Raw genomic sequence first — 10,218 nt, 5'->3', positions numbered from 1 at the left:
TGTTTGCTGAAAATCTGAAGCTGCCTGTGCTGTGGGAATGTTTGCTGAAAACCTGAAGCGGCCTGTGCTGTGCACGCACGAGCGTCGCAGGTGTGTTCACTTAGTGGACGCACAGCATAGCCTGCTGGACGCGCGAGTGTAGAGCCGGGGCCTAAACTGCATGTAGCGACTACAAACCACGGGGAAAACACTCATTGATTTAAATCCCAATTTTCAAAATTTCAGGCTTGGGACTTCCCTGGTGGCGCAGTGGTTAAGATTCCCCCTGCCAATGCAGGGGACATGGGTTCGAGACCTGGTCCGGGAGGATCCCACATGCTGAAGAGCAGCTAAGCCCGTGGGCCACAACTACTGAGCCTGCAGTCTAGAGCCTACGAGCCACAACTACTGAGCCCACGTGCCACAACTACTGAAGCCCGTGCACCTAGAGCCTGTGCTCTGCAACAAGAGAAGCCACCGCAAGGAGAAGCCTGCACACCACAACGAAGACCCAACGCAGGCAAAAAAAATAATAATAATTTAAAAATTTCATGCTCCTATGCAGTGCTAGATGCACTGGCATTTGCTCACATGCTCAAAGTGGTCAAAGCATCCAACAGCTTCATAACAGGAATAGAAGTGCTGTGAATGTGAGGTTTTTAAAACTACCTGGATAGGGGGATCAAGATCCCATTCTCCCCCCGACCCCGACTGCTTTGTTCAGTAAACCATTAGATCATTTACTTTTGGGCCTCTTCAAAGCTTTTATTTATTCAAGTGTTAATTGAGCTGCGACTTTGTGGATAGTATTATTTTTGATGCTTAGAGAGTTTTTTAAGTATGTCATGGCCCCTGGTTTTAGAGGCATACACTGAGGTTGGGAAAAGAGGTATCAGGAAGCCACTAACAATATGAGGGAACAAAAGAGAAGCCAAAAGGAGTGATAAGACGATAGAAATAGGGAGATCACTCAGTTAAGAAAGGGTTAGGGAAAACCCTGGCAGTCCAGTGCTTAGGACCCTGCGCTTTCACTGTCGAGGGGTCCCACAAGCTGCGCTGGGTGCCCCCCACCCCCCAAAAAAAGAAACAGTTAGACTTGAACTGGTTCTTGTAGGATGGTTGAGACTTGGATTAGTGTTCTGGAAATGGAAAAATAAGGTGGATTTGTTTGTGTGGGGACTGGTTTAGCAAAGTATTAAAAACTGGACCTTTAACGTTATTTATTCTGACACTTGCCTAGCTAAGAAGTGCTCAGGAAGACACATTCTACAGCTAGGTCTCGATCACAACTCAGCTAGGGCTTCCCCACAGCGGTACCCTCCATAGATCTGCCCACTCCAGAGGTTCCTGGCTGGTTCCTGCCACCCACCACCCATACCCCAATCAAGGTTTCTTACAACTCCTCAGAGGTTCTTATAGCTTTAGAGAATACTGGATAGTGCTTTTTGTTCATTTTTAAAACTTTACATTATGGGAAATTTTTAACATACACAAAAGTTGAGAAAATGTTTAATGAACCATTATGTGTAATCGTCACTCATCTTCAACAGTTAGTAACACCTGATCCAATTTGTTTCACCCAGAACCCCTGCCCCTCCAAAGGCAACAGAAAGCCCCGGATTATTTTCATTTCCAGGCACAGTATCATTTTTTCCATAAACACTTCTAAAAGCATTTAAGGATCTTTTCTTTTTTAAAACATCTCATCTCTGTATAATGATGGTGGACAGTTCAGTATATAAATATAAATATAAAGATAAGGACTTTAAAAAGTGCAACCATAATATCATTACCATACAAAGACAATAATTGTTAACATCATCAAATATACAGTCACTGTTCAAATTTTCCTGATCATCTCATAACTTTTTGCAGCTCGTTTGTTCTAGTCATAAAATCAAAATATAAAATACAAGAAATTCAAAGCTCTCTTAAAAAACTTAGCTACAGGGAGATTGGTTCAAGATGGCGGAGTAGAAGGACGTGCTCTCACTCCCTCTTGAGAGAGCACCAAAATCACAACTAACTGCTGAACAATCATCGACAGGAAGACACTGGAACTCACCAAAAAAGATACCCCTCACCCAAAGACAAAGGAGAAGCCACAATGAGACGGTAGGAGGGGCGCAATCACAGTAAAATCAAATCCCATAACTGCTGGGTGGGTGACTCACAGACTGGAGAACACTTATACCACAGAAGTCCACCCACTGGAGTGAAGGTTCTGAGCCCCACGTCAGGCTTCCCAACCTGGGGGTCCGGCAACGGGAGGAGGGATTCCTAGAGAATCAGACTTTGAAGCCTAGTGGGAATTGATTGCAGGACTTCAACAGGACTGGGGGAAAGAGAGACTCCACTCTTGGAGGGCACAAAGTAGTGTGTGCATCGGGACCCAGGGCCAGGAGCAGTGACCCCAGGGGAGACTGAACCAGACCTACCTGCTAGTGTTGGAGGGTCTCCTGCAGAGGCGGGGGGGGGGGGGGGTTGGCTGTGGCTCACCGTGGGGACAAGGACACTGGCAGCAGAAGTTCTGGGAAGTACTCCTTGGCGTGAGCCCTCCCGGAGTCTGCCATTAGCCTCATCAAAGAGCCCAGGTAGGCTCCAGTGTTGGGTCCCCTCAGGCCAAACAACCAACAGGGAGGGAACCCAGCCCCACCCATCAGCAGACAAGCGGATTAAAGTTTTACTGAGCTCTGCCCACCAGAGCAACAGCCAGCTCTACCCACCACCAGTCCCTCCCATCAGGAAACTGGCACAAGCCTCTTAGATAGCCTAATCCACCAGAGGGCAGACAGCAGAAGCAAGAAGAACTACAATCCTGCAGCCTGTGGAACAAAAACCACATTCACAGAAAGATAGACAAGATGAAAAGGCAGAGGGCTAGGTACCAGATGAAGGAACAAGATAAAACCCCAGTAAAACAACTAAATGAAGTGGAGATAGGCAACCTTCCAGAAAAAGAATTCAGAATAATGATAGTGAAGATGATCCAGGACCTCGGAAAAAGAATGGAGGCAAAGATCGAGAAGATGCAAGAAATGTTTAACAAAGACCTAGAAGAATGAAAGAACAAACAGAGATGAACAATACAATAACTGAAATGGAAAATACACTAGAAGGAATCTATAGCAGAATAACTGAGGCAGAAGAACGGAGCAGAATAAAGAAAAAAGAATGAAAAGAAATGAAGACAGCCTAAGAGACCTCTGGGACAATATTAAATGCAACAACATTTGCATTACAGGGGTCCCAGAAGGAGAAGAGAGAGAGAAAGGACCCAAGAAAGTCTTTGAAGAGATTATAGTCAAAAACTTCCCTAACATGGGAAAGGAAATAGCCACCCAAGTCCAGGAAGCACAGAGATAAACCCACAGAAAACATCATTCTCAACGGTGAAAAACTGAAAGCATTTCCTCTAAGATCAGGAACAAGACAAGGATGTCCACTGTCACCACTATTATTCAACATAGTTTTGGAAGTCCTAGCCATGGCAATCAGAGAAGAAAAAGAAATAAAAGGAATACAAATTGGAAAAGAAGAAGTAAAACTGTCAGTGTTTGCAGATGACATGATACTATACATAAATAATCCTATTCTGTGATTATGTGAGAGAATACCTTTGGTCTTAGGAAATGCACACAGAAGTACTTAGGAGTAAAGGGGCATCATGTCTGCAATTTATTCTTAAATCATTCAGCAAATAAATATTTATATAGTGAGAGAGAAAGAGAGAATGACGAAACTAATAGTGCAAAATATAAACAATTGGTGAATCTCGGTAAAGGCGCTTGGGAGTTCTTTGCACTGTTCTTGCAACATTTCTATAAGTTTGAAATTATATCTATATTAAAAAATAATAACAATGAAAAGGAGGGAGTGATCAACTGTGACAAATGATGCTTACGGATCTAGTAAAATTAAAATAAAAGTGTGACCTTTGAATTTGGCAGTGTGTAGGTTTCTGTGGATGCTGGCTATGAAGGCCTGATTGCAGAGGTTCAAGAGCAAGTGGAAGGAGAAGAATGGAAGTCAGGAAGTATTGAAGGGTTTTGATTTAAAGAATAGTGACTTGGGGCAATAGCTGGAGGGGAAGAAGAGTCAAGAGTCCTCGGGCCCCAGTCAGCATGACAGTGATCCAATAGAGGGAAAATGGATGATGCAGAGAGGGGAGAATTGATGAGCAAGGCCCTTAAGCAGGTGAGAGGAGATGGTACCTCATGCCCAAGTGGGGGGCTGGTCCTGGCTGACAGGAGTGTGGCCCATTCCTAAGCACGTGGGTGCAGATGCAGGTTGCCACTGCCCTCCAGCCAAAGAGCACCAGGAGCACAGCTGTAACTGTGACCAAGTTGGGTTTCTCACTCACTGCAGCCGGGGAGAGCGCACACATGGGGAACTCTGGGGTGTCCGTATGAGTGTGTTAGGAAGCACCTATTACAGGATTCGGGGTTTTGTTGGGTAGTTTTGCAGAGGGCCCACGGAAGCCGGGGTTCACTCTGGATTGGGTGCTGTCAGGAAGCGGGGACACACCTATGATTATCTCAATAAACCTTTTCTATAGGGAATGCAGACTAGAGTGAGGCTAGAACTGTAATTGGTAAAGTCTTGTAGTCAAGCATATTAGCCAGGATGCGGGGGCGGGGGGGGGGGGGAGGGCGCTAGGGAGGTTATTTCTGTGGTTTGGACGATGCTCAGGTTTGTCCGTGTGTAGACGTGATGGTGGAGTAGCCTTGTTTTGGTCTTGATCTGTTGTGGTCAGAGTGGCCTTGTCTGATGTCGATGTTCTTGTCTGACGTGAGATGGTTTCCATTCAACAGGAGAGCACCGGCCGAGGCCTAGCTGTGAGTTCCTAGTATCAGGCCAGCTCCTGGAAGTTAGGAGCTGCTGCTTTTCACTTTCTCAAGGTTCCTGGGGAGATGGGGAGAAGGGGAGCTCGAGGACATTCTCTTCTGATCGTCTTATTTGTCTGTGAAATAGGAAGCAAAGCTGTCTTGAGAGCAAGGATGTGGGAGGATGTCAGGGAATCTGACAGCAGGGAAGGTATCGGAGTCGCTGGACGGGCAAGTGCCAGGAGCATTGAGGGTGTCTTGAAATTAGTGATTTTGACTGAGCACGACTGGAATGTTCTACAGCCGTGTTGTGCTGCTCAGCCTGTGCTCAGAGGACGTGGAGAATCTAGTTTAAACAGGATCAGAGTTTTGTCAAAACAGGACGCGAGAGCTCTGCATAGTGGCTTTGCCATTTTAAGTAGCTATGTGACCCTAAGAGTTCTGCACCTCAGACCTTACATCTGTAAAATGGGGAAAATATCAGTACCTAACACCTCATAAGGTTGTTGTGAAGTTTAAATGAGTAAATGGGTATCAGGTACTTAGAACAGTGCCTGGCTTGAAGGAAGTACTCAGTAAGTATGAGCTATTATACCATTTCCCCCTTTATCACAAAATCAACATAGTTTTCCTGCTTTAGTATCCCAACGTTAGGGTCTTAGAATCTGTATGTGGTAGGGGGAAGGGGTGAGAACTCATTCCTTTACTCCTCTGATTAAACAAAATAAGGAGAGAAAGGGAGTAGGGAACCAAACAGAAGGAAATGAAAAAATGGGGAGCATGACTAGCTCCACAGTGAATTTCAGTCTAGCAGCATAGTCCCAAGGGATCAAGTATTCTGAGTGTGCATGTGTTTTAAGGTTTAAAATAATACCAAGTTTTAGGAGTGCCCTATATACAGCAGCCTTTAAAAACAAGGTCATACATTTCTGATGCATATAAAATTTTATTAAGAAAATACACACATCTCGAAGTTTTGGATGAACAGATACACACTACTATATTTAAAAGAGATAACCAACATGGACCTACTGTATAGCATAGGGAACTATATTCCATATCTTGTAATATCCTATAAGGGAAAAGAATCTGATAAAGAATATGTGTATATATAAAAACTGAATCATTGTGCTGTACACCTAACACAACATTGTAAATCAACTATACTTCGATTTAAAAAAAGAAAATACACACATCTCTGTAGAATATATGAGAAGAAATTTATAACAAATGAGAAGAAAACAGTTCACACCATTAGGAAGTTTTCAGACTGACTCCTGGAACCATCTGGAGTAAGTCAATCTGGTAAAATACACTCTACACAAGGCATTCCCCTTAAACTGGTATTCCCATAAGCTATTACCAGAAGACGGCTTATTCCATCTCTGTATCTTAAATACAAAGGTGAGAAAGGGTAAGCAATGACTTTTGCTACGTGTGGCTTCCTTCAAGTCAATAATGAATGCTTGGGATGCTATCAAAGGAAACACAATATCAATTGCAAAATATGGTTTTAATTTCAGTTAAAGGTCATTAGGCAAAGTATAATAAAACATTAGGCAGAAATTTTACTTTGTCAAATATTTAGCTAAAATAGATCTCAGAAATTCCTTATTCCACACATACATTTTTGTATTACTACTTTCTGTTATGACCTTTTAGTGGAAGAAGTTATAGATATGGATGTAATACAATAGACATAATTAAAAATATATCTTACAATTCCAATTCATATCGACATTGGCAGATGTCAAGATACAAAGTGTATAAGCACTATTGAAACTGATTTGCACAGAGTGATAGCAGTTGGTGGTTTTGTGAAGATTAGCAAATCTAAAGATGTTAGTGAGCTGGAATTTTTGGTGTAGTTTATCAAATTCAAAACCAATTCTTTTGTTTACATCCAGTACTTAAATGCTTAAGACTAACAAATTAAATAGGTTTATGTTGTATTTGAATTATAAATGGGAAAAAGTAAAAATCACAGGAACTGGTAAAACAAGTTAAAAAGGACCTAAGACTAGTATCATAATAGGTGAACAGTTTTCATCTGAAATAACAATTCTTGAAGATAAGGTATTTAAGATCCAGATAAAATCGCCGGTCACAGAGGCCCTTCTTCCCTGAGAAGGGCTGAGGTGACACACAGCTCTGCCTCTCACCAGCAGAGAACTTGGGCAAATCTTTTAACCTATCTGAGCATCTGTGTCCTTCTCCATAAAAGAGGCACAGTGACAGAAGGCGGCTGTGAGGATTAAATACGCTGATGCATGTGAGATGCTTAGAACAATGCCCGGCAGAGTAGGTGCTATCCATAAAATTGAGTTTATCATCATTTGCTAACTGAACATACCTAACGTGTTGGTGATAATTCAGTGAGTATGTAGGAATCAATGATTTGCTAGGACGTACACTTAAAATTAGGAAAATAAAGGGGAACAGTTTTCCTAGAACATCAAAGGACATACTGAAAATTGGGGAGTATATACCCATAAATTTCCCCTTCGTCTTAAAACTTTTAAAAGTGTGCTGAATGTAGGGGTAATTTCCCAAAGAGCAAAGTGGAAAATACGTTTTTATTTGGGAAAGCCAAGATTGATTAAATAGCCATATCAAAGAGTCAGTTTACTGGCAAAAAGCTGTTACAGAAATATACAAAGCATCCCAGTCATTTGACGTAATTTGTGTGTTTTACGTCACTGAACCATGTACACATTTCCAGACCCTGACTTTTTCTCTTTGAGAGGCACTATTTTCCATATCCAAGTAACGAAAATAATTATTGTTTTAAAGTCTAATCACTGGTTTATTTGAGAAACTGCTGGCAAGGATTAAGGGAATTATGCAATGAGTCCTGTCCTAATCAGGCCCAGATTAATTTATACAATTTGGAACAAAGCATTGAGCTTTCTGTCCGCTTATATTAAAACATCTTGACTTCAGGTGAGAGGTAAGTTTTCTGTAGTAAAATTGTCTTGAATATTTTAAATATTAAGTATGTTACTTTATTTAGCTTGTCTGTGGAGGATTTATTTCACTTTAACATCTAGATGTACGTGAAAGTACAAATCATAAATCAGTTGAGAGCCCAAGTAAATAATGAATCTCTCTGCCATTTTCTATCAAGTCGGCAATGTACCTGCACCTGTGGAGAGGAAATACGATATTGGCATTACTTCATTCTTTAGGACAGTCCCTTTAAATGGCATCCCAGTAGAGAGCTTTGAGCTTTATATCAATGTTCTCAAGCATGTACAGGCGACAGAGCTGACCCCATTTTGGTGAATTCAACCTTGGAGCTGTTCAAAGTTTGAAGAGGTTATTTCTGAGGGATACTGAACGGGCTTGGGAAAAGCAACAGGAGCGTTTGGATGAAGTATTTTTTCTAAGGCAAGACTTCTCCCACTCCTCTACTCTCCCCTTTGGGCTTTCTCAGTTATCTGAGACTAAATAATGCTCCATACTCCTTGACAATTATTATGCTTTGGTCTTAATTCATTAGCAACTCCTTACCAAAGGAGAATGTGGAATCTCATTTCTCCAGAGGCTGAAAATTTAGAGAAAGAAAAGACAAAGGATAGGGTAAGTCATATCATAAGACAAATAATAATAGAGAACAAATATCCACTTGATAATCTTTTATAAATGAAAACTAGTTGCTAGGTTTTCCTTAACAAGTATATTTAAAACCTAATTTAGAATTGAACAATGTTCTATTTACAGATTTTCAGAATAAGCTGTTTAAAAGTCCTCTATTTTTGTTCTTATGAACATCCTATGTTAAGTTATACATAACAAAAAATAGATGAAAGAACAGAATTTCAGTTTTCTTTTTCATAGAAAGTATATACTACCTGAGCACTAAACTTAAACGCACACCACACTCAGCACTCTGGAGCAGTGCCACTCAGTGTGTTCTCTATACCAGCAGCACGGACATCACCTGGGAGCTTGTCAGAAATGCAGAATCTCAGGCCCCACCCCAGACCCACCGCCTCAGCAGGAGGAATTAGTTAGCTCTCCACATGATTTGGACATCCACTTTAAGACAGTGATTGGGAGGGGAGGGGAAGTGTGTGCATCAGAATCACCTGGGGACCTACTGAAAATACACCTGCCACAGCCCTGCTCCAGGTGGTCCAGGGGGCCTTAAAGGAGGGGGCGGAGGCATCTGCCCTTTAAAGCTTCACAGTGACTTGGTGGCAACTTCGTGGGTAAGAATCCATCCCTTAAGAAAGTTTTAACCAAAATCTTTAACACTTTTCCCATTATAGTCAATAAACCTTACCCTCATTAGTTATCCAATTTATTTCACAGTACAGGTGGTGGTCTCAGATTAGAAAACTATGTATTCTCACTTTTCCCACTAAATAATTTGACAGACTAATCTACAGAATTTCTTCTTTTTTCAAAAGAATAAAAATGACTGTCCATTGCTATTTTTCAAATTAATTACCTTTTCGCTAGGTAAGTTTCCACAGAAGGTCCATATCTTTTCCAATTTGCTGCCATTATGCCACCTCCCTTCAGCGTGCCACCACGCTGACAGTTAGTTCCTGCCTGTATTCTTAGCTTATATACTAAAACATTTTAACTGATATCTAAAAAGTTGTTACTTCTTAAAATACTGGTTTGTAAATAACACATAATAAGTAGCTTCTAAAGTATAAATATGATTTCTCTCTTATTTAAGTAAGCAGGCTATATGCCATTTGGCCTTGTTTTTTCCTTAAAATATTTTTAATTTCCATGTATACTGTATTAGGCATATTTAATAAGCAAACATCTTAGTAAAATTACTTTAATTCTACATCTTCCTGTCTTCAGGAAGCATTAGGTGAAAAACAGGTCTGTAATTATTTTACTTGTAATGTTAAACTAAAATCAAGATTTCACAGAAAATATTTTTGTGGATGATTTTGTTTTGACAAAGGTCATATGAAAAACATAAACCTTTCATCCTTGATGGAAAAAAACAAATTGTGACCTGATTGCTTTTTTTACAAAACAGATTGATGATATAACATACCTCTGACTTTACTCATCTGTTAAGTGGATTTAACCAACTGCATTTTCCCATACTCCAAATGGCAATGCTATTTCAAGCATTCTTAAAAACACTGAATTATATTCAAAATTATTGTGAATCAATCTCTACCTATAGGTAAAAGGAGACAGGAACATAAAAATGAAGCCTTTTTATCTCCCTACAGAATATCACATCTAACATATCAAGGACCGTGGAGGGAAATATCAAATAATGTGCACACTGATATGTAGCTATGAATAATTTTTTGTAGTTAATATTCTAGAATGGGCATTTAAGTTTTGTTTGTTCCCCCAAAGCAAACTATGTTAGGCTCATATATTGCAATACTACTTCTCAAAATGTTTGGGATTGTTCTTTAGGAAC

The sequence above is a fragment of the Eschrichtius robustus genome, chromosome 14 (assembly GCF_028021215.1).
Source record: "Eschrichtius robustus isolate mEscRob2 chromosome 14, mEscRob2.pri, whole genome shotgun sequence".
Taxonomy (NCBI): Eukaryota; Metazoa; Chordata; class Mammalia; order Artiodactyla; family Eschrichtiidae; genus Eschrichtius; species Eschrichtius robustus.
This window is presented reverse-complemented; position numbering follows the sequence as displayed.